Source organism: Oncorhynchus nerka, linkage group LG23 (assembly GCF_034236695.1).
Source record: "Oncorhynchus nerka isolate Pitt River linkage group LG23, Oner_Uvic_2.0, whole genome shotgun sequence".
Taxonomy (NCBI): Eukaryota; Metazoa; Chordata; class Actinopteri; order Salmoniformes; family Salmonidae; genus Oncorhynchus; species Oncorhynchus nerka.
In genome coordinates, this window is record NC_088418.1 from 41,023,941 (window position 1) to 41,046,504 (window position 22,564).

General features: G+C 43.5%; 1 pseudogene; it reads left to right on the forward strand.

The window, feature by feature from the left end:
* Nucleotides 1-9,682: 9,682 nt before the first annotated feature.
* LOC115107222 (5S ribosomal RNA) lies at nt 9,683-9,801 on the forward strand (annotated as a pseudogene).
* Nucleotides 9,802-22,564: the final 12,763 nt, after the last annotated feature.

A 22,564-nucleotide genomic window follows, 5' to 3' on the forward strand; every position in this document is an offset into this window, starting at 1 on the left:
TAAGTGATCATGCTGCGCTGGTATTTTCTTGTGGGGTAAAAGACACCTACTAAATGTGGTGTTTAAATAATAGCTTGCTAGAGGAGGAAAAGTATATTGCTATGATATCAGAATGTATTGGGCGGGCCAAAGGACAGCAGCTAATGGAGAAGAACATGGGGTTGTGGTGGGAGGAGCTGAAAATCAAATGTAAGGAATTTACTATAAAATACGCTGTTAAGAGGAATTCTTTTTTGAAAAGGGAGGAGAGGGACCTACGTCAGAAGGTTCCATATGAACCTGAGTGTATAGGGGTGGAGGATTATTTACTGGCTAAGGATGCACTTGTTGAATATGAGAAGAAGAAATATTATGCGGCGATTGCAAGGACTAGAGTGCAATATGCGATAGAGGGGGGAAAGATGTACTTCGTTTTTCTTGAATTTAGAAAAAAGAAGGCAAGAGAAGACTTACATTACGGAGTTAATTAATGATAAGGGGGATAAGGTCAATGATTTAGTGGGGATTCTGGATACGGTAGAGAGATATTATGAATGCTTATTTAAAAACGATGAGGTTAATGATTCCTGTATGGGGCCTCCCGAGTGGTGCGGTGGTCTAAGGCACTGCATCGCAGTGCAAGCTTTGCCACTAGAGATTCTGGGTTCAAGTCCAGGCTCTGTTGCAACCGGGAGGCCCATGGGGTGGCACACAATTGGCCCAGTGGTGTCCAGATTAGGGGAGGGTTTGGCCGGCAGGGATATCCTTGTTTCATCGCGCACTAGAAACTCCTGTGACGGGCCGGGTGCAGTGCACGCTGACACGGTCGCCAGGTGTACAGTGTTTCCTCCAACATTGTGTCAAGAAGCAGTGCGGCTTGGTTGGGTTTCAGAGGATGCATGGCTCTTGACCTTTGCCTCTCCCGAGTCCGTATGGGAGTTTCAGCGATGAGACAAGACTGTAACTACTACCAATTGGAAACTAATAATAGTAATAGGGGTGAAAATACAAAAAAAGGGTGCTTGGTCATGTGGATGCTAAGTTAACAGAAGACAAAAATGTGTGATGCACATATGAGTCTAACTGACATTAAGAGGATGCCATATTTGATGCTAATTGCAATAGGAGCCTCGGTTCTGATGGCCTAACTGCAGAGTTTTATAAAGCTTTTGTATATTTGTTGGCTCCAATTTTAAGAAAATTATGTGAATATAATGAAAAGACTCAAGTGGTGCCAGATTCGCTGGCCACAGGAGTCCTAACCATATTGTATAAAAATAAAGGGAGTCGTGTAAATCTAGATAATTATCGACCGTTGACACTTTTAATTTGTGATAAGATTTTAGCCAAGGTCTTAGCTATTAGAGTGAAAAAAAGTTATGGGTGGGGTAATATCGGAGACCCAGGCATAGAGTGTACCATATAGTGTGGGTAAGGGACCGGGAAAAAAATTGTTATCAAAAGTAACACAGAAAAGACTGTACAAGTGTATGTTGAAGTCTGACAGATTTTCTCTATGAAGTAAAAGTTTTGTTGTGGAGGCACTGGAGAAGTTTTTAGAAAGTTTTGCATGGGACAGGTTAATATTGTTTGGAGTGGTGGGGAAATGTTCAGGTGTGAATGTGTACCTGAAGAACATTGTATTGAGTTCCGTTAGGTATGTCATGTACTGTAGAAGGAATATAACCCATTTTGAAGGGAAAATGTGTCTGGGTTATCTTTAAAGCAGGTACAATGCAAAACTTGAGAAATGTGAATGTATGTTTGTAGAGGGGAGTACTCTAGTGTCTATGGAGGAGGAGGATTTAAGGTGATCTTTTGAAATGGTGTATGTCTATATCAGATGTTTATGTTTATTTGTGAATGTGATGGCGGATTTATGCCTTTCTTTAGGTTGTTGTACTGGAAATCTGTTCTTTCTGAGTTGGAATTTTTGTGAAATTAAGAGGAATTGTTCGTTTTTATGTGATTTGTTTGAAAATTATTATAACGTTTTTATTATAAAAAAATAATACGCCTGATCTCTTACGCTAAGCAGTGTCAGGCCTGGTCAGGAGAAAGCTTGGGAATACCAGGTGCTGTAAGCTTTTTGTCGAGTATACTCTTCTCAACACAATAATAATATAATGGTCATTTTCAAATGGAACGGCTATCCCATTTCCTCAGTTTTTTGAGTAACATAAACTTGAAATAGTCTATCCAACTCTTCTTCCATGGCTTACGGCCATACCATCCTGAAAAAGCTCTCTCGTCTGAAGCTAAGCAGTGTCATGCCTGGTTTGTACTTGGTTGGGTGACAGCTTGGGAATACCAGGTGCTGTTTTTGCCCAGTCGAGTATACTCTTTTAAACACAATAATATAATGTCCATCCCACTTCCTCAAAGGTTTTTGAGTTACATAAACTTGAAATAGTTTAGCCAACTCTTCTTCCACGGCCATACCAGCCTGATCACTCCCTTCCTGTGCAGGAGAGTGAGACAGGTGTTGCTGATTGTGCTGAGGTTGAGTGTTTGCAATGCAATCCCATTTTTGATTGTTGAATAAGTATGAGTTTTTGTTTGTTTGTGTGCCCCGGCAGCATATTGCTGTTTGGGGGACTTTCCTCCTGGCGTTTATTTTGTTCCTGGATGGATACAATGGCTTCGACCCATGCAGACACAAGGATGACGAGCAAAGGAAATATTTATAATGGTTCTACGACTAGACAGATGCAAAATTATGAAAAGACCTTAAAAGTGGCTGTGGACATGTTGGGTGAAGAAAAATGTACTATGATGTAGTTATTTAGAGGGATTAAGGAAGGTTGTGGACTGGTGTGTGACTGTTGGATGGAAGTGACATTGTCAAGTGTGAGAGGAAAATAAAATCTGATGGATGGTTTTAAAATTCGGGAACTGTTGTATCATGGCTAAGGACCTATCACTTGATGAAATGGGTGTCTCTTTCTTAAACCTTCCAGTGTACATTACAGACGAGGTCATTCTAGAACGGCTTAGAGCATGGGGTGTGTCTGCGATGTCACCGGTGAAGAGGCGCTACTGGACGGAGACAGACGTTACGCACTTCTGTAAAGTGAAATTCACAGACACTGTGCGCTCGCTGCCATATTCGGGCAAATTTGAGATGATGGAATACACGATCGTCAGGTCAAGGTCTGCAGGCTTTGTATTCAGCCAGGACACGTGCTACGTGATTTTTCCTGTCATAAGTGTGGTGAGCAGGGGCATTACGCAAGAGAGTGTAATGGGAGAAGAGAGCGCGGTTGTGTTGGTTGCGGGAGTGTTGTGCAGTGTTCCTGTTCCCATGGTGGTGGACCTCCTGGCTTGTCATCTCAGGTCTTCAGTGGAGATGGTGTCGTGGAGGAGAGTGAGGTGGAGGAATCTGGGGAGGAGATCAGCATGGGGGAGGAGTCCCAGGGACAGATGGAGGATGAAGAAGAGACGGGGCCTTGTCCTGTGGGAAAGGAGGTCTCCAAGGGTGAGGATATCTGTTCAACCCTAGATGATGTGGAGTTGGAGGGCATTCTTGGTGGCGAGGCGGGTGTAGCGTGGAGGCCTCGGGTTCTGGTGGTGCGGTGGAGATCCCGAAGGTGTCTGTAGTCTGGTGGACTCTGTTGGGGTAGGTTCCTTGTCAATCATTTGCTTATTGGTGAAATCAGCAAATCAGACAATATCTTTAAGTAAATCAATCAAAAACCTTTATTAATGCAATTGCAGACAGAAGTTGACAACTGGAACATAGCACGCATGTTTCTGAGTAAGTTCTGCAAAATAGGAAAGGGTCCAAGTTGCTTTAATATGCTTGCAGTCAACCCCTAGTGTTACACCTTCTACTCATGTCACAATCGTCGTAAGGAACGGACCAAAATGCAGCCTGGTATGTGTTCCTGATGAAGTTTTTAATTAAAGAAAGCACTGAACACTGAATACAAACTATACAAAACAATAAACAAATAACGACCGTGAAGCTTTAATGAGAACTGTGCTGACACAAGCAACTAACAGACAATCACCCACAAACAAACAGTGAAACCCAGGCTACCTAAGTATGATTCTCAAATCAGAGACAACTAATGACACCTGCCTCTGATTGAGAACCATACTAGGCCGAAACATAGAAAAACAAACAGACTGCCCACCCCAACTCACACCCTGACCGTGACATCCCATGCATATATAGTTATATAAACTTGCAGGAGAGACAATGGTTCCAGTGTTTTCTAAGGGTTCAGAAGTAATTTTCCACTCCCGAAGTTGCTTTATAGTGGTATGTCTGACTAGTCTCATCTCTTACACTCCCCTGCAGGGTTCTGTGTCTATGAATCTCTTTTAGCCTTGAGGCACTTTCTCAGACACCCTGTTTTGACTGCAATAACTCACACATCTCTCAGACCATTTCTTATAAGAAGCAGAGACTAGAAAATACCTGTGGAACAATATTAAACCTTATAATGCATATATATATTGCTAATCTGTGGTCCATGACCCTATAGATGTAGTGGAGGAGGGGTCTTATCGCCCTTCCCCTTCTATTAGTACAACATAAGCATAATCAATTGGTGCAGCCCCTATCATGACCGCGTGAGTCTTACACGCGTAAAGGGTCTGAAGAAGAGCTGACGGGGAAGAGATGGAGTTTATACAAACTGTGCGGAGGGATAATAAAAGGAACCAAAGCCAAGAAGAAGAAAAACGGAAAATATCTATCACGATGGACTGGATTGATCTCCTCTTTGTGTCCATTATGGTGAGAGATGTCTCTATCAACACCAATGGACTTCGTAGCACAGAAAAGCTAGAGCTGGCCTCCCAAGTGGCGCAAGGCACTGCACCGCAGTGCTAGCTGGCCCACTAGAGATTCTGGGTTCAGGGGTGAAAATACAAAAAAAAGAAAAGTTAGAGCTGCTGCTGGAAGCCTTCAGTGCGGATCTATTATGTCTTCAGGATACTCACTGGACTGAGCCTTATATGTATAATGTAAGACAGTGATGGAATGGACACATGCGTGAGTACTATGCGCTTTATTTATTTCACCTTTATTTAACCAGGTAAGCTGGTTGAGTGAGAACAAGTTCTCATTTACAACTGCGACCTGGCCAAGATAAAGCAAAGCAGTGTGACACAGAGTTAGACATGGAATAAACAAGCGTACAGTCAATAACACATAGAAAAAAAGAGTCTATATACACTGTGTGCAAATGGCATGAGCAGGTAAGGCAATAAATAAGCCATGTAGTAGCGAAGTAATTACAATTGCATGTGGAGTAGCTATTTTGGTCAAACAAGATGTTGTGTATAATTTAACTTATATGTTATATGCTGATAATGTGGGTCGAATGGTGGGAGTGGGTTTCACTTTTCAAGATGAGGAGTATTAGTTGTACAATGTGTATGCTCCTAATACTGAGATTGAGAGAAGGGTTTTGTTTCTGTCTATGGGGGATTATGTGGGAGGAACTGTCTGCTTGTTGGGGATTTTAAGGAGTGGATGGATAGGCTTGATGCCTCAAGTAGCGCACATATTTTGTTCTGACTCATCTCGGGGCGCGCTATTAAGGCTAATGCGGGAGGAGGGTTTGGTGGATATATGGAGGGAGAGGAATCAGATAAGCGGGTGTTCTCTAGAAGACAAGTGGTGAGGGGTGAGCTCAGGCAGTCACGCATAGATTTGTGTCTCGCTCATAGAGGGGTTGCGCACTTGGTTGTGGGGACATTCCCACACATTTTTTAGTGACCATGATGCTCTGCTTTTCCAGCTGGGTGGGTCAAGGGAGGGAGGGATGGGTGGGTTGTGGTGTCTTAATGCCAGTCTGCTGAACGACGAGGGGTTTAGTGTAGCAGTGAAAGAGTGTGTGTGTGATGCCATGTCAGATCCTCTGAGTCTGATGTGTGTGTGTGGTGGGAAGGTTTAAAAGGGGAGTTCAAGCGGCAGGCATGGTATTTTGCAAGACAGGCTAGTGTGTTGAGGCGGGAGGAGAGGATTCTTAAGTTCCACCTGTTATGAGTGAGCCTGGAAAATGCTCTACTTTTTCTATGATGTTGCAGAGTACCTGAGGGTGCGGGAGGAGTTGAGGGTCTTAGAGAGGCACAGGTGTATGGGGACAGTGGTGAGGAGTAGAGTGCAGTATGTGGTGGAGGGGGAGAGAAGTACTGCTTTTTTCCTGGGGTTAGAAAGGCGGAAGCAGGAAATGAGTTTTTTAACTGAGTTTATACATTAGCGGTGGGAGAGGGTGACAGATTTGGAGGGTATTTTGAATACAGGGCAGTCTTTTTATAAGGGTGTATTTACTTAGGGGGGGGGGTGAGGTGTGTATGGGAGTGCGCTAGACGCAATGGAGGCTAGGGTGTCAACTGATGTGGTGATGTGTGATGCTGATTTTACATTGGCAGAGGTTAAAGCTGCTTTCTCAGGCCTGAACTTGAATAAGAGCCCGGGTTCAGATGACCTTACTGCAGAGTTTTACCATGAGTTTAGTGACATCCTAGCCCCACTGATGATGCGTGTATGGAGAGGAGTGTAGTCCTTGAATCCTTAGCTTTGGGGGTGTTGACTGTGATGGATAAAGGGAACGGGAGTCGACTGAAACTTGAGTACTACAGACCGTAGTGTTTGCTAATCGGTTGAAAAAGGTGATGGATAGCATCGTTGCACCTACTCAGGCCTATGGGGTTCCGGGGCAGGATGTAGTTGACACCCTCTGCACTATCCGGGATGCAGTGAGGCATATGGGGGATGTGGGTGGGGTGGTGCTCTGTCTGGATCTGAATAAAGCCTTTGATCATGTGGAGCATCGGTTCCTGATAGACCTTGGCCCTCATCTAAGAGAATGGGTGAAGCTTTTGTATGGGTCAGCTTGCATTGTCATTAAGTGTAATGGTGTGCTGACTGATCCCTTTCCCCTGGGCAGGTCTATTAGGCAGGGTTGTCCACCGTCTGCTTTGCTGTACAGCATCTCAGTTGAGCCTTTGGCTGCTTTTGTCAAGCGTGATGGAGGAGTGCATGGAGTGGACCTGCCGGGGGGAGGCGTTAGTGTGCTGCATCATTATGCTGATGATACCACCTGTAGTGTGTGGGATGGAGGGAGTTTTAATTGTTTGATGACGTGTTTTGATGTGTATTGGAGGGCTCCTGGGGCTAAGGTGAATGTTGAAAAATCAAAAATGTTATGTGCTGCAATATGGTTGTGTCTACATGTAACATTCCTTTTAAGACTCTTAACGGAACATATGAGAATTTGGGGTGTGAATATTGGGGTAGATGAGCGGGAGGCGAGGGACTTTACTTGGACAGGGGTGATTTAATCAAATTAAATCAACTTTGAAGTACTGGAAACAAAGGGAATTAAAATTGAGGGGGAAAGTGGTGGTGGTGAATGCATTATTAATGTCAAAATGTGTGTATACTTAAGGGGTTCTGAACATGCCTGTATGGGCTCTGAAGGGAATTAATAATGTAGTTTCCTGTGGGGTGGGAAGGGTGCGAAGATTGCTCATGATGTGATGATAGCAGATTATGATAGGGGTGGCTTGAGATTAGTAGATCTGGAGGTTAAATGAAAAGCCATGTGGGTTAAAAGAGTGCAACGGTTTATGTGGAGGGTCAGGGGGGGGAATTCGTTTTTTCATCATTGGTTGCATAGAAGTGGAAGTTGCGGAGACTATGCATTGTTAATGTGTCTAAAGCCTAGCATGTATGCAGAGGTGCCCGAGTTTTATCAGGGGATGTTCAGGGCCTGGGCTGAGTTTTTACCACAGATTAGCTATGAGTGTGACTCTGTCGGGGTGATTTTGAATCGACCGTTGTTTCTGAACCCACTGCTGAAATCTGAGGGTAAGATGCTGGAGAGTAATGAGGGCGGGTATAACAAGAGTGAGGGACTTGAGGTATGAGGTGGTGCCGATCTTAGATTCTGTCTGGGGTGTAGATGAGGATGTCAGGAAAGGGACGGTGTTGAGGATAAAGGAATATGTTCCAGGGGAGTGGGTGAGGCTGCTGGACAATGACTTAAGTAATGGTGTTTTAGAGACCTTGCCTGAGATGCAGGTGAAATGTGGGGAGTCTGTGCAGGCCTTATCCTCTACCCGGGTGAGGGTCTTCTACTGGGCTCTTCTTACCAAGAAGGTCAAGGCGCCTGCATCTGAAAAATTGTGGAGGCAAGTGTTTCCAGGGTTGGATGTAGAGCGGTTGTGGGAGAATATGCTAGTGAGGTTCAACAGTTTTGGATGTACACATTTAGATTTTATGCTGAGGCACAATCAGGTTTTTACCAAGGTGGTGTTGCATCAGGTAGACTGGTCAGTGTCTCGTTGTGTGTGACGTGACGTATGTAGAGTTATGGATGAAAATCTGATGCACATGATGTTTGAGTGTGTTGATGTAGCTGGGTTCTATGTGAGGTTGAGGGACATATTAGAAAGGTACTGGGGAGTAGAGTTGATAGGTAGGTTTGATTGGTATTGTTTGGAGTGGGTCAGCATGTGAGGGGGTGAAAATGGACTTTTTCAATTTTATGTTGTCACATGCAAGGTATGCTGTATATTCAAGGAGGAACTTGGCAAGGTATGAGGGAAAGAGTGTGACAGTGTGGAAGGTGTTTAAAGGTTTGGTCAGGAAGGTTGTGGGACTGATGCATAGGTCTAGGCAGAGGGATTTTGAGAGGGTGTATGTGAAATATTGTGGGTTCATTGCTGTGGGGGAGGACGGGGGTTTGGTGTATGGGTTTTGATGTGCAAAGTTTTGGGGAGGAATCATTAATAATTTTGAAAACATTGTTTTGATAGGCGTTGCTTTTAAATCGGTCTAATTTTGTGGAATTTGATTTGTCTTAGTCTTGTATGCAATGTTTGTATGAAGGTTTTGGTATTTTTATTTGACAGGGGGTGAATTGTTCACCTGCCTATGTTTAGTCTTGTGTCGTATTTATTGGTTTTTGTATATTGCAAAATAGTTTTTTTAATTAATTAAAAAAAGAAATATGCCCAATCTCGTCTGATCTCAAAAGCTTTGCAGGGTCAGGCTTGTTTAGTACTTGGCTGGGAGACCGCTTGAGAATACCAGATGCTGTAAGCTTTTTGCCCAGTCGAGTATACTCTTCTATACACAATAATAATATAATGGCCATTTTTAAATGGAATGGTTATTCCACTTCCTCAAAGTTTGAGTTACATAAACTTGAAATAGTCTGTCCAACTCTTCTTCAATGGCTTAAGGCAATACTATCCAGGAATAACCCGTTATCCTCGGATGTCGGAAGCTATGCAGGGTTAGGCCTGGTTAGTGCTTAGGTGGGAGCCCTCTTGGGAATACCAGGTGCTGTAAGCTTTTTGCCCAGTCGAGTATACACAACAATGGCCATTTTAAATGGAATGTCTGTCCCACTTTCTCAATTGTTTTGAGTTACATTACCTTGAAATAGTCTATCCAACAGTTCTTATATGGCTTACGGCCATACCATCCTGAATACGCTCGATCACCTCTGATCTTGATAGCTAAGCAGTGGCAGGCCTTGTTAGTACTTGGTTGGGAGACCGCTTGGGTGACCGCTTGGGTATACCAGGTGCTGTAAGCATATTGCCCAGTCAAGTATACTCTTCTATACACAATAATAATATAATGGCCATTTTAAAATGGAATGGCGATTCCCACTTCCTCAAAGTTTGAGTTAAATATACTTGAAATAGTCTATCCAACTCTTCTTCTGTGACGTATGGCCATACCATCCTGAAAATGACAAATCTCATCTGACCTCGGAAGCTAAGCAGGATCAGGCCTGGTTAGTACTTGGTTGGCAGACAGCTTGGGAATACCAGGTGCTGTAAGCTTTTTGTAGAGTATGCTATTCTAAACACAACAATATAATGGAATGGCTATTCCACTTCCTCAAAGTTTTTTGAGTCCCATGAACTTGGAATGGTCTATCCAACTCTTTCAGTGGCTTACGGCCATACCAGCCTGAATACGCACTTCCGGTGAAGGTGATTGCGCTGTGTGTTTGCTCGCTTAACAGCTTTACGACGTGTAATTTAGATTTTTGTATTTGAATAAGTTTAAGTTTGGTTAGTTCCCCCCCCCCCCTTGCAGTTTTGCTGCTTGTGGGAGAGTTTTTGGGTCTCTTTTTATATTTCTATGATAGACAACATGTCAACGACGAACGGAATGGACAAGGACAAAGAAAATGCTCAAAGGAAGAAACATGGAAATTATGGAGTAATGAAATACGGCAAAGAATTAACGGTGGCAGAAGAAATGATGGAATTATGACGATCCAATGAAGGATGTGTGTGGAGAGGTGGTGGGTTGAAAGGCGAAAGAAAGTATGAGGTTACAATGCGCAATGGAAAAGGAAAGGAACGTTTAATGGATGGATTCATGGCAAGAGATATGATTGCTAATGAGCTCAGTCTCTTTTATGAATCTTCCGGTATATATAGAGGACAGCGCTATACTGGATAAGCTGCCTAGCTGGGGCATAGCTCCTGTCTCAAATATCAGGAGGAGAGTTTGGCCAGGGACGGAGATAGTGGATGGGACGCGATATTGTAAAGTACAATCTTTGCCGTATTCTACTAAATTTCAGACACTCGAGGGTGGAGAGTACTTTCGGGTAATTCATGATAAGCAGGTCAGGGTCTGTCGGCTATGTATTCAGCCTGGACACATAGTAAAAGTCTGCCCTGAATTTAAATGTTTCAAGTGCTGGAAGCAAGGACATTATGCGAGGGAATGTGTTGGAGGGAAGGAAAGGGCATTTTGCGGTGGATGCCGAATGAGACCAGAAGAGTGCAACTGTGGAGAGGTTGTGGCTGTGGAGGGGAGTCAGGAACTGTTTGGTAAAGAAGCTGTATCACAGCAAGAAGATGGAGAAGAGGATGTGGAGGAGAGTGGAGGTGGGACAAGGGGGAGCTGTCAAGAAGAGGGAAAGATTGGGCTGAATGGAAGCACTGGTGACTCACAGGTTTTGGGGGGAAGCTCCGCCCATGTGAGTACCTCGGGAGGTAATGAAATGGAGGGGAGTTTGTTACAGACAACTGTACAGGAGACTGAAATGGACACAGGGAACACAAAAGATACGGAACAGAAAAAAATATTTGGTTGGAAGAAATGGAATTAGAATCTATGTCTGATTCAGAAGGCTACAGGAAGAGGAAAGCAGCTGCGGATGCGGAAAAGGACTGCAGAGGGAAAAACATGAACAGGACAATGAGAATATGTTCTCTTATTTATTGGAATGGTTAATTTTATGTCAATGGTTTAAGGACAATGGAAAAATTTCAAAGTATAGTGCAAATGAAGAATTCTGATTATGTCTACAAGAGACACATTGAGACAATGACTATATTAGTCGCTCTGGATAAGAGCGTCTGCTAAATGACTTAAATGTAAATGTAATATTAGAAGTAAAACAAATATGGAGAGATTTTATTTTTGTAAATAATGATAGAGGGAATTCAAGTGGTGTTGCAATTTTGTTGAGGAAGGATGTGGTGGAAAATGGGAGGATTTTCATTTTAGATTTTGAGTATGGTTTTTTGAAATATAAATATTTATGCGCCTGATAATGAAATAGAGCAAAGGGATTTATTTATGGAATTAGGACAATGGTGTGAGGGAAATTGTATTGTGGTTGGGGTTTTAATGTTAAAATAGACAGACTTGATATGACGAGAGTAGCAACTTTTAGAAGTGATTCATCTAGGAAGGTTTTAAAGAAGATATTACAAAAAGGAATTATAGAAATATGGAGGGACGAAATTCAAGACATAATTTTCTAGAAGGCAGGTGGTTTTAGGTGAATTGAAACAAACAAGGATAGATTTGGTTTTTGTTTAAGGAATTTTATGAAAGATATTGTTTTTACAACTTTTAGTGATCATGCAGCGTTAATATTCTCGGTGGGTTTAGATAAGGGAAGAACAGGAGGTGGAATATGGTGTATTAATGCAGGGTATTTAGGAGATGAGGAATATGGGAAACTTACGCATTGATAGAATATGAAATGAAGATAAGCAGAAAGAAATAAGTGTCAATGGTGGGGAAATGTTAAAGAAAAAATAAAAGTACTTAGTATTAGATATGCAAGGAAGAAGAGATTTGGGATGAAAAGAGAAGAAAATGAGTTAAGAGCTAAATTGAATGAGGAAATGTGTGAACCTAATTATAATATAGAAAGGGTTTTTGGAATTAACACAATTGAGTAAATATGAAATAGATACGTAAGTGTAAGGGTGCAATTATCAGAAGTAAGGCAAAGTATGTTTTGGAGGGGGAGAAATGTACTTCCTGTTTTCTTGGTTTAGAGAAGAGTTAACAAAGGAGAACATACAGTATATTAGAGACATTGATACTGGAAACAGTGGATCATTTTTATAAGGATTTATTTAAGAAAGGGGAGGTGGATGAGGAGTGTGTCAAGGAGATTTTGGATAGTGTGGATGTGCAAATTGATGTGGAGGACAAACAAATGTGTGATGGGAAGATAACAGTGAATGAAGTCAAAGATGTGATTTAAGGATTTACAAGTAAATAAGAGTCCTGGGGGAGATGGAATAATTGCAGAGTTTTATCAAATATATGGTAGTCTTTTAGCACCTATTTTATTGGAAGTTTATCAATATATGGAGGATAATAATAGTGTTTTAGAATCTATGGGGGATATTGTTTTGTATGAGTGCCAATGTGCGTTACATATTTCGCGATCGTTATATCTTTGTTGTTTTGGAAGTTTCATTAAAATGTGGAACTCTACTCACGCTGCGTCTTGGTCCAATTATTCATACGACGTACGCGACAAATACATCTGATCTTGTCTGATCTCGGAAGCTAAGCAGGGTCAAACCTCGTTTGTACTCGGTTGGGAGACCACTTGGGAGTACCAGGTGCTGTTAGCTTTTTGCCCAGTTGAGTATATTATTATGGCCATTTTAAAATGGAATGGCCATCCCACTTCCTCAAAGGTTTTTGAGTTACATAAACTTGAAAGAGTCTATCCAACTCTTCTTCCACGGCTTACGGCCATACCATCCTGAATACGCTCCTTTTTGGAATTTCAGGAAGTGGATGAGCAGCAGGTGGCTGAGTGTTTGAGAGAGAATAGTTTTTTTTAGGTTTATTTGATACATACGTTTGAAAGTTTTTCTGAGTGTAGTTTATTTTTTTCTTAAACATTTGCATCATTATTGTCACGTTCTGACCTTTATTTCCTTTGTTTTGTATTTATTTAGTATAGTCAGGGCGTGAGTTGGGTGGGAAGTCTGTTTGTTTTTCTAGGTTTTGGGTATTTCTATGTTTCGGCCTAGTATGGTTCTCAATCAGAGGCAGGTGTCATTAGTTGTCTCTGATTGAGAATCATACTTAGGTAGCCTGGGTTTCACTGTGTGTTTGTGGGTGATTGTTCCTGTCTCTGTGTTTTGCACCAGATAGGGCTGTTTTAGGTTTTCTCACGTTTGTTGTTTTTGTTAGTTATCTCATGTGTAGTTTCTTTATAAATTAAAGAACATGAATAACCACCATGCTGCATTTTGGTCCGCCTCTCTTTTACCAGAAAACCCTTACAGAATCACCCACCGCAACAGGACCAAGCGGCATGGTAACGGGCAAAAGCAGCAGCAGGAGAAGGAACAAAGGCAGCAACAAGAGCAGCAGCAGCAGCAGTGGGAGAGGCTGCACTACTTGGAGAAATGGACTTGGGAGGAGATTCTAGATGGGAAAGGACCCTGGGCAGAGCCAGGAGAATATTGCCGCCCCAAGGCCGAGCTGGAGGCAGCAAAAGAAGAGAGGCGGCATTATGAGGAACTAGCACGGCAGAGCGGATGGAAGCCCGAGAGTCAGCCCCAAAAATTTCTTGGGGGGGCTCACAGGGAGTATGGCTACGCCAGGTAGGAGACCTGAGCCAACTTCCGGTGGTTACCGGGGGGCTAGAGAGACCGGGCAGGCACCGTGTTATGCTGTGGAGCGCACGGTGTCCCCAGTGCAGGTGCACAGCACAGCCCGGTGCGGTACATTCCAGCTCCGTGTATCGGCCGGGCTAGAGTGGGCATCGAGCCAAGTGCCATGAAGCCGGCTCTACGCATCTGGTCTCCAGTGCGTCTCCTTGGGCCGGCTTACATGGCACCAGCCTTGCGCACGGTGTCCCCGGTTCACCTGCATAGCCCAGTGCGGGCTATTCCACCTCACCGCACTGGCAGGGCGACCGGGACCATTCAACCGGGTAAGGTTGGGCAGGCTCGGTGCTCAAGAGCTCCAGTGCTGCGCCTGCACGGCCCGGTCTATCCGTCACCACCTCCACGCACCAGCCCTCCGGTGGCAGCCCCCCGCACCAGGCTGTCTCTCTGGCTCCCGCCTGTCCAGCGCTGCCGGAGCCTTCCTCCTCTCCAGCGCTACCAGAGCTACTCAGTCCGGCGCTGCTGCCGGAGTCTCCCGCCTGTCCGGCGCTGCTGCCGGAGTCTCCCGCCTGTCCGGCGCTGCTGCCGGAGTCTCCCGCCTGTCCGGCGCTGCTGCCGGAGTCTCCCGCCTGTCCGGCGCTGCTGCCGGAGTCTGAGGCGCCAGAGCCCCTGCCTCTCTGTCCCGAGCTTCTGCCCCTCTGCCCAGAGCTTCTGCCCCTCTGTCCAGAGCTTCTGCCCCTCTGTCTAGAGCTTCCGCCCCTCTGTCCCGAGCTGCCCCTCTGTCCAGTGGAGTCATTGAGAGGGGTGGCCATGGTTAGAAAGCCACGGAGGCGGACAATAAAGCAGACTAAGACAATGGTGAAGTGGGGTCCGCGTCCCGCGCCAGAGCCACCACCGCGGACAGACGCCCACCCAGACCCTCCCCTATAGGTCAAGGTTTTGCGGCCGGAGTCCGCACCTTTGGGGGGTACTGTCACGTTCTGACCTTTATTTCCTTTGTTTTGTATTGTCAGGGCGTGAGTTGGGTGGGAAGTCTGTTTGTTTTTCTAGGTTTTGGGTATTTCTATGTTTCGGCCTAGTATGGTTCTCAATCAGAGGCAGGTGTCATTAGTTGTCTCTGATTGAGAATCATACTTAGGTAGCCTGGGTTTCACTGTGTGTTTGTGGGTGATTGTTCCTGTGTTTTGCAGCAGATAGGGCTGTTTTAGGTTATCTCATGTGTAGTTTCTTTATAAATTAAAGAACATGAATAACCACCATGCTGCATTTTGGTCCGCCTCTTTCACCAGAAAACCCTTACAATTATACCCTAACGGCGCGAGCTGTTTGGGGTATTCTGCTGAAAATAACTGGACGGACGCCATGGCTTCGACATCAATAATACCAACGACGAGGAGAAAGGACAACAGTGACAAAATTATTTCAAATGAAGAGCTGAGTAGAAGATAATGAGAAAGAACTGACGGTGAATGTGGAAATCATTGGAGAATACAAAATAACAGTGATGGAAGGGGTGAGAGGTATAAGAAGTTTGTGGAACGAAAAACGGAAATTAGTAATAAGTAACAATGTCGCATGGAAAAGCCTAATGGACGGGCTCAAGATAAAGAACTGGGGAATGATGAACTTGTGGTGTCCTTTTTAAACTTGCCTGCATATATTACAGATGGTGAATTATATGAGAAATTACAAGGCTGGAAAGTGAAGGCAACCACGCCGATTAAGAAGTGGATGTGTCCAGGAACAGACATTGTAGACGGGACGAGATTTTGCAAAGTGTGCAATCCTTGCCATATTCAACCAAATTCAATACAGTCGAGGGATTTCAATTCTTCCGTATGATCCATGACAAGCAAGTGAAGGTATGTGGACTATGCATTCAGCCAGGGCACATCCTTAAGGAATGCCCGGAATTCACATGACATAAATGTAGTGAACAAGAGCATTATGCTAGAGAATGTTTGAACATAGTTAATGTGTGACAGACCCAAAGATAGATGTAGATGTAATAAGGGAAAGAACTTATTTTTGCAAACAATGGACCTCACTTCTGAGGAAGATGAGGGGAGAGTGATTCCAGAGACAGTAGCAGATAGAGAGTAATGTCATCTGGCAATACATGAGACACAGTTTTAGTCTCTGCTGCTGACAAGGTAGAACAGCAGCACATGATGGGTGAACTAGATGGTGCCTGAGCCAGTCTTAAGCCCGTGTAAAAATGACACCAAAGAGAGGACTGGGTCCACTGAAGTCGATGGCACTGTTAAATCACACTTTTCAAAAGGCTTGACTGCTGCTCCCCTCACAATTCCAAGTCATGAGTCAGATGATGAAATAGATAGTGAGGATCCTCAGATGTTTGCAAGAGGTAATTGTCAAAAGCTAGGGAGATGGGATTTGGAACAAAGGAAGTCTCTTTTGAAATGACTTTGATTCTGGTGATATTTCTGCACACATTAATAATAATAATTAAAGTTGCATCCCAAATTGGTAACAGTTTGAGACACGAGCAAATTTGAGCAGGTTAAAATACAGTTTGGCAGTCTAACTTTTCTCCTCATCTGCGGGTTCGTATAGGCCAGGCTGTCTGTATGCTTGGGGTTGTGATATCCTGCCATGTGACTTGGTTGTCAAATTCATTAATGACTGCATGGTTACTAACTAAACCATGAAGCTAAAATAATTAAATATGATACAACCAGGGTGTTCAGTCGAGGAGGACCAGACAGTGTAATTTAAAAAAGCAGGGCAATACTATATTTAGAATTAAAGATGTGAAGGCCTGAACAGCACTATACTTGTAGAGGGATGGCACGGGTTAGATTTTGAATGTGATTGTGTTTTGGGTTAGCTGGTTTGCATTCCGGTGCACAGGCCTATCTCCTGTTTATCCCCTCCCTTTAATGATATGTTACGTTAGCTGTAATGGTTAAAAAGGCCCGTAGGTGTCCTCCTAAGATCATGAATGAAATGAAGTTCTAAAAGCCTACAGACAGAAACTAAAACAAGAAGATCCCGCGCTCAGGTCTGTTCAACGCTGGTCCGACCAATCTGATTCCACGCTTCAAGACTGCTTCGATCACGTGGATTGGGATATGTTCTGCATTGTGTCCAACATTGACGGAGTCGGTGAGTGAGTTCATTAGAAAGTGCATTGACGATGTTATACCCACAGCAACGATTAAAACATTCCCAAACCAGAAACCGTGGATTGGTGGCAGCATTCGCGCGAACCACTGCTTTTAAACAGGGCAAGGTGACCGTAAACATGACCGAATACAAACAGTGTAGCTATTCCCTCCGCAAGGCAATCAAACAAGCTAAGCATCAGTATAGAGACAAAGTAGAGTCGCGACACAAGAGGTATGTGGCAGGGTCTACAGTCAATCACGGATTACAAAAAGAAAACCAGCCCCATCACAGACCAGGATGTCTTGCTCCCAGACAGACTAAATAACTTTTTGCCCGCTTTGAGGACAACACAGTGCCACTGACACGGCCCACTACCAAAACCTGCGGACTCTCCTTCACTGCAGCCGACGAGAGTAAAACATTTAAACGTGTTAACCCTCGCAAGGCTGCAGGCCCAGACGGCATCCCCAGCTGGCTGGTGTGTTTACAGACATATTCAATCAATCCTTATCCCAGTCTCCTGTTCCCACATGCTTCAAGAGGGCCACCATTGTTCCTGTTCCAAAGTAAGCTAAAGGTAACTGAGCTAAACGACTACCGCCCCGTGGCACTCACTTCCGTCATCATGAAGTGCTTTGAGAGACTTGTCAAGGACCATATCACCTCCACCCTACCTGACACCCTAGACCCACCCCAATTTGCTTACCGCCCAAATAGGTCCACAGACGATGCAATCGCAACCACACTGCCCTAACCCATCTGGACAAGAGGAATACCTATGTGAGAATGCTGTTCATTGACTACAGTTCAGCATTTAGCACCATAGGACCCTCCACAAACTAGAAGCACAAGCATTTCGCTACACTCGCATTAACATCTGCTAACCATGTTCATTTGATTTGAAATGACGTGAAGTAAGTTCTAAAGACTATTTTCCTGGGTGACATACACATTCAACCATAGTGTTGTTTGATATGAACATAAAAGAAACATTGTGCATTCAATGGTTTTATTCTGTTAAAAGGAAAGACCTAAAAAGAGGAAATGTCAAACTAAACTGAATAAAACCATGTTCTGTTCCTCTCATTCAGGCCATTTGATGTTAGTCCCGCTTCACCCTCTTTTGCTGTCCACCGGTCCAGCCTTGATTTCTGTGTGTGTGGGGGGGGGAATTGTTGTTGGACCTAATTAGGGTAATGGTAGGTTAAGGGGTAGGGGTTAGGGTGGGGACAATAGAGTACAGGGGTGATATGTCCTCCAGTATATTTGAATGAAATCAAAGAAGGGGCGTGGGAATTTGTCGAGGGGGAAAAAACAGGAGTAAAGTTTAAAAGAAAATTGGGGGAACAAAGGGGGGGAGGATAGAAAAGGGAAGGAGAGGATTTATGTTTAGGTACATCTCAAAATGGTTAAGGTTAGACCTAGGGGTTAGAAAGGCTAGGATTAGGATTCAGGCCTCGGGGATGGTTAGAATTAAACAGAGGTCAAAGAGTTTTTGTCACGCCCTGGTCTAAGTATTTTGTGTTTTTCTTCATGTATTGGGTCAGGCATGGAGTTTTTGTATTGTGGTCTGTTTTGTCTTGGGGTTTTGGTGTGTATGTATTTGGGATTGTAGCTAGTGGGGTTATCTAGCAAAGTCTATGGCTGTCTGGAGTGGTTCTCAATCAGAGGCAGGTGCTTATCGTTGTCTCTGATTGGGAAACATATTTAGGCAGCCATATTCATTGAGTTTATAGATCTGTAACTTTATCCTAAACCATTTCAGAAGTCCCAATAGGGACTCCAACAGCAACCAGAATAGAGATATTCTAGATGTCCTAGTATTTTTCATTGAGACCAGCAGGGTCAAATGGTTCCTACTGCTCTAATCCATTGTCTCTCCGCCTTTTGTCTTTGAGTGTTTGACCACCCTGTATTTGCCTCCAAACCAAAAAAGGTTCTCAACTGTATGCACCCTAAAGTGGGCATACAACACAGTAGGTCTATCACCCTTCTGAATGTGGTACAGGTATTGTTTCAATCTGCATTCTAGTGTGTTGTGTCTTTCCAATATTACGTTTATTACAGACCAGGCACTTGATCACATATACCATATTCCCAGTGTCCAGTTGGACATGATGCCTCATTAGGGCCTCCAAGCCTGAATAACTATTGAACAGAAACTTTGTTTGGGTAAAATGTTTATTCTTTCTCAATTTACTCTTAGTCAGACTTGAATGTATTAGGATTCCTCCTATACGTTGAAATTACCCTGAACCCTCTCAGGGCCTCACAATCATTCTGGGCTCGTTGGAAATTAGATTTAATTTCAAAATTGAGTCCCCCCAAAGCCTGAGAATACGTCACTATAAATGGTACCACCGGGCGGTTGTCCCTCTCTATCTGATATGCTCCGTGAATCTGGAAGGCCTGATTTACCTCAGCCCTAACCTCCCTCAGGAAACACCTGGAATAACCCCTGGGCCTCAAGGCTGAAAAGAGTATTCTTGTGGTCTCCTCTATGTCCTCAGGGGAACTGCGAATTCTATGGAAGCTTATCAATTGGGACTTAGTCAACCCCCTGTATGTATGTTTTGGGTGGAAGCTGGATTTGTGCAAAATAGCATGTCTGTTTCTTTATAAAAAAAACTCTTGTTGCCAATGATTTCATTTTCCCCCCCTCGGGTATAAAAAATGCTTGTATCTAAAAACTCTAGTTTCTCCTCCTGTATATTATGTGTGATGGTAATGTATTTAACACACACAACACTTCTTCAAACTCAGTTCCCCCAGACACCAAAGCTGTCATTGAGGTATCTGCAATAAAGCAGTGGTGTGGTCTTACATTTCATCAATGCTGTTTCCTCCCAAAAACACATATACAGGTTGGCGAAAGCTGGGGAAATGTTTTCCCCATAGCACTTCCATGGGTATGGAGATAAAACTTGCCATTAAATTCAAAGTCATTCCTAGTCAGGCTCAGTTCCAACAAATGAAAAATAATCCTCTCTGGGCGTTTTACGTCGGGGAATCTATTAAAAGCATGTTTCACTGCCTGTAGGCCCAGAGCCATCTCAATGTTAGTATACAGTGAGTTTATCTATAGAGAATAAAAATGCCTCCATCAGCATCTTCAAGCCTTTTAGTTTATTTACGAAGTCGTATGCGTGTTTCTGTGAAAGAGGATTAATAAAAGAGTCAACGTATTCCGCAACTCGGTACAACTCTGAGCCACAGTCACTAACGATCGGACGACCTGGAAGGGAACTGTCCAACCCTCTGGAGCTTTGTGGATCTCGGGAGCAAGTAAAATGGTCTAGGCCTGGGTAAATCCGGTCCCAACAAAACATATGTTTTACCGTAACTAACTTTTTTTCCTACAACTAATACTATATCGCGGATCCTACTCTGTGTCTCCAATTGAATAGATTGGGGTAGCAGGGCATAATATTTCTCATCACTTAGCTGTCCATTTGCCTTTTCCAGATATTGGACTTCATCCATAATAACAATTTGTGACCCCTTATCAGCTGGTTTTATGCCAAGATTCTTAATAGCATTCAATTGTTGTTCACAAAGGACTCCAAGTCCCTCCGTATGAGAGTCTGTATGGGATGTGAGACGGATTCTAATTCAGGATCCCAAGTGGAGCTGTTCGTAAAGGTCATATCAGGAAACTCTGTCTCGTACTCAAAATGGTCCAATAACAAGTATACAAGTCCCTAAGAAGCTCCATGCGGTCTATCCGATTTGGTGGGAATAAAAGTCCTTGCTCAAACTTCCCTCCATCTCTGTGAGTCTATACGATAGGGAGAGGTTGGTAATGTTCGATTGGGGAGCTGTATCCTGACACTGATCTCCCCTCACATGTTTAAGGTATCCAGCCACTGTCTCTGGATCACGGTGACATATATGGAACCGGAGTCTATTGAGTTCCGGTAAATAATTGCATTTCAATCTGTTTATAAGGGTCTGTTGATCTTTTTCCAGCCTATCCAAAAGGTTTATGAGTGGGACAAGTATTGCATTGGGGTACTTATTCTTACACACCCTCAGCAACTGCTGTAGCTGTTTCCAGGTGGTACTTGCCTTCTGTCTCGAAAGGCAGTTGTTTAAGCCTGCCAACAGAATCACCTTCTCTATTGCCGGGTGTCACGAGAATTTTTATCCCAGTGGTTGAACTCAACTATCACTATAGCTTTGACCAATTCCCATAAGTTTGTAAGACCCTGGTTAATGAAGAATTAGACAAAGCTCCCAGTCTGCAATAGGTTAGTTCTTTATTCAGACATTTCTGAAATCAAAAATGCAAATAGTCATTTTATAACTTACCGACACGCACACATCACTTTTCTACCAGCCTTGGCAGTTTCTTGCCGTTCCTCTCCTCCCTAGATTAGAGAGGCCTTGGAAGGGCCGTCTTTCCTGTTGTCAGCTTTCAGAGTTACAACCAGGTCATGTGTAGTTTTCTCAACCATACATTTCTCACCCTTAACTTGTCTCACACACACATTATTGTATTATAATTCTAATACATTTCACACCATTAAATACGTTTCAAGGTGGAATTCTTTAGTCATGACTTTAAACATATAAATTCCCTTATCACCGGGTTTGGTTCAAACAAAAGATGAAAGGCTGCTGCCAGGAAGCTGTCCACCTGCATCCGAGAAGGTCGGGATACGTGACAAATTCGAATCTCCAAACACTACAATAGGTTTAATCATGTCAATCTCCAATCGCTTTCTCCCTGTGCTGGGATGTCTAACAGGGTTAGGTTTATGGTAAATTCGGTTTCAGGTTTTTTACCTTGAGTTGCACGGATCTAATGTGATCTCCTCTGTTATTGTTTCCAATCCTGGGTTTACGGGGAAATTTGTGTGTGAAAATGTGTAAATATTTGACCTACCCTTATTTTGCCATTCAGTCCAAGTGGAGCCAAAGTTCTACGGGTGGCTATCCACTTGGATTAGGGTTAGGTTTAAGAGGGTTTATGTTTATATTGGTATCCAACATTGGGTTGTACGGGCCTATTGCAACGTTCTATCCTGTTTCAGTGTTGTACATTTGACCGGTCTGGAGAAAGTGGGAGGACATGGAGGCCGAGAGATCCAAGGGGTCAATCACAACAATTCATAAACAGGAGGAAGACAATCAATAAAAACCTATGAGTAAAGGGTTTAACTTGAAACCAAATTTCATATAAAATCACAATAAAACATGCATACTAGATCAAAGTATGTAAGTAGAAATCCCCCTCCCACAAAAAAAAGTGGGGGGATGAAGGGATTACATGCCATGCTAAAGTGCATAATATAATACAATTCAGGTCGAAATATAAAGACTAAACCAGGTTGAGCAATCAAATGCATCATTTTTAATTTTAACTTCCTCCTCTTATCAGTGGCTCCTCCAGCTCTCTTAATTAGGCCCACATCCACTCCCACTGTTTTATACTACTCCTTAATATTCATTCCAATTGGAGCCAAAGTATTACGTTTTGAAATCCACCTGGATTCGGCTGCTTTTCTCTGGCCTGTGGTCCAGGAGGATTTAATCTCCAGACTGGTAATGCGGAGGGAGGTTGTTGGGT